The following is a 3,234-nucleotide window of genomic DNA, read 5'->3' on the forward strand; positions in this document are numbered from 1 at the left end:
ATGGAGGACGCCGGTGCCCCCTTCCTCTGTGCGGGATCCAGACGCCCTCCTCCATTTTAGCGCACGGTATAGCGGATACCGGTGGAGCTTTACCGCTGCTACAGTGTCCGCTATTTTAGAGAAGAGATCCTTTTACAGGAGGCCGGTGGAGACAGCCTTAACATTGGTACGTTAAAAATATCTGCATCGGTTCCGATGGGAAAAAAACTGCCCCTGCCCAGCTCATTGCTGCCGCCGGCGCGCTTACCTCCGCCAGCTCCGGCTGCCCCTCCCTCCACAATTCTTTCCGGCCATGTGCCGCCCCTTCCGGCGTCAGCGTCGGCGTCGTCCTCTTCCAGGGCCCTCTGCTCTGCTCCCATGGCTGCCTCTGCTCCATTGAAGTTTGCTCTCGCCATTGAGATGGCGCCGGGTCAGCCACCGTCAGTCCGCTCTCCCGTTGCGGCAACAAAGGGCAACCGCGAACTGTGTCAAGGTTGTATTCCAGCAAGATGCCAAGCCACGATGACGCCTTGTCTTTGGTGTGCCGTGGCGTGAGGAGCCTCATCCTCCTGCAAGCAAGCTACAACAGGGAGCACCATCCTTCAACCTTCCGTGAGCACCACTTACCTTGCTGCATTACGAAGTCCTCCTTCATTGGCGCTTCCTTCTTGTTTGATTTGATGTATTCGTACATCTATTTGGTGGACCTATAGATCTAAACCTGGATTTTATTTTAGTAGATTGTTGTTCGATTCGGTCATAGTAGTTGCTCGATTTGGTGAAGGGAAGCTGATCGTGCTTGATTTAGACCTATGTTGTTGCTTTGTTGGAGGCAGAGGAATGACATCGTTCTGCTAAATAGAGTGCCTTGCCACAATACCAATAGGTATTAACCAACTGATGCTGTTTTTTTTTTCTTTTCTAATTCATTGTTCTGTATTTCCTCAATGCATGTCAAGGTGATGTGTTGTTATTGCTACTAATCAGGTTTACCAACTGATGTGAGGAGATTATTTCTCCTTTATTTGCTGAATACAAAATGGTGACTAGATGCATTGTGGTGCTTTCATATATTTTTTCCTAGGTAAAAATCACCGCAAAAGAGTCTATTGTACACTACGGTCCTGATTGTTCGTACCCACGTTTTCCTTACAGGTAGCTTAGTTTAGGGCTGACCGCCTGTTGTTGCTCATGTGATATGCTACCCGTTTATATGAACATGGCACACTGGTGAACTGATTGCTATATATCATTACAAGGCATACATTATTCTTTATGACATAGCTCATATTACATATATAACACTTCAGGACAGAGAGAGATATTGCTGTTGTTGGGGCATACATACCTTATGCTGTTTTTACCTACTGATTCAGGTTTTGATGATAATGCTGTTGCTTTAGAAATATTCTGTGATTGCATTGAATGTCTTACAAGGATATATAAGTGTAATTTACAGTTTGGACCTTCTTGTGTTATGGGCTGGTACACCTTCAAACACTCAAGGTTTAATTGTCTTGGTGTGCTAACTTTGCCATGCCTATTTAGATTCATGATGTGTTTGGAAACGTGTATATCATTACTTGGTGTATGAAGCTTGGCAATTAGAATATGCTTGCGCGCTACTGTTAGCACCTATCTTCATTGCTTGGTAAAATAGAGTGCTACTTTTCTCGTATGTAGTTTTTGGTATTTATCTCAGAGCAAAGCTCTTCTTTTAAGTGCAGTAACTCCTAGTTTTGCCAGTGAAGTTGCCCAGTCTTTTATTTTGGCTCAGTTGTGCTTGCGCAGCCTTTAGGTACTAAGTGCACCCATTTTTAGCTAGGTGTTTAATCAGGTTTTAGAGATGACAAGCCATAACCGGCTATATGAGTTTATACTAGATGTCGACCGTGCAGTAAAGCAGCAAATTGTTCAAGTTCATGCACACACCACATAGATACAGGCTTATTTGAGATGAGAAGCGAAAAGTATGAGCTGCAAAACGTCCCTTGATTTGGCATGTTAGATTCTTATGATTATGCATTTTGGTTATAATGCCTGGAGCATCTTCCAGTTCCATTTTTTAACCAAAATCTTCTAGCCACTTACAGTGTCAAATTTTCTCTTGCATTCAAATTTTTGGACCTGCAGTTCTCCAACTCTCATGTTTCTTTGTAATTACAGTGAATTGATGATGCTTTCTATGGATATATTTATGTTACCTACATATGTAGGCTTAAAGATGTTGAGGGAGGGTTTCACATCGCTAAAAAAATAAAATCACCCTTTCATTGAAGAATGTTTGAATGCTTTCTTGAGAAGTTCAGATTTGCTATGACAGAGCTACTGCCTATGCAGAACATTACACTTGGGTTCCTAGTCAGTCTTTTTTTTATAAGGATTCCTAGTCAGTCTTGAGCCTGCAAAAATAAATGATACATATTTGTATTTTAGATTTGACAACATGGTTTATTCATTTCAATATGCAGTAAGTTAAGATCCAGTTCAACTTAATTTAGTGATATTCAATGCAACTTTTATGCCCTACGCCAGATTTTTTCTCTGGAATCTCTCAAAACTGATATTTTTAATACCTAATTTGTTGTTTTGTTTTGTATGTATTTCAATGCACTTCGATAGAAGGGAGCAAAGGACCCAAAAGAATGCCTATCAAGATTCAAATTTCAGCGGTAACCTGATATACGCCATACATACATCCTTTTGAATTGTTTATTACTTTGTATTTACCTTGTACAATCTTCTGCCCCCTAAAGCCTTGGCAGCAGTCGCGACTACAACTCTGGTTAGAGTAAAAAAAAAGCTGGTGAAGAACTATCTGCAAAGCAGGCACCCCATCACCACCGAGTTCGCCATACTTCGGTAGCTCATGTTTGGACTCTAGATCAGGTTATTTCACGCTTATAACCTCTTATTAAAATCACTAGAAATCCCATGTAAATATGTAATATCTAACTCAGCTGGACCCATCCATACGCATTGTGGAATACTATGCTACTGTCTACTATGTGATATACTCCCTCCCAAACTTCTATCTATAAACCATGCATGGTCTAAATGACTAAACTATCATGGATCAAATGATCAATACTCCTACATCAGAACACAAACTATCAGCACAATCGCTTTTGTGTGATTTTAAGTTACTGCAAAACATAATGATTCTACGCGCGCATGGGCGCGCGCAAATCACTAGTCAATATAAGATAGTAGCACACATGAAATTTGTTAGCTATATGTCTCATTATAATCTTA

The 3,234-nt window shown here is 41.2% G+C and overlaps 1 long non-coding RNA gene across 1 annotated transcript; it reads left to right on the forward strand.

Annotated features, from left to right (window-relative positions):
* The first annotated feature begins 202 nt into the window (after positions 1–202).
* Positions 203–2,948, forward strand: LOC112902160. The gene is made up of 2 exons (XR_003230498.1): positions 203–591; positions 2,602–2,948. It is a non-coding gene; the product is annotated as an uncharacterized LOC112902160 (long non-coding RNA).
* The last annotated feature ends 286 nt before the right edge of the window (positions 2,949–3,234 follow it).

Source organism: Panicum hallii, chromosome 8 (genome assembly GCF_002211085.1).
Source record: "Panicum hallii strain FIL2 chromosome 8, PHallii_v3.1, whole genome shotgun sequence".
Taxonomy (NCBI): Eukaryota; Viridiplantae; Streptophyta; class Magnoliopsida; order Poales; family Poaceae; genus Panicum; species Panicum hallii.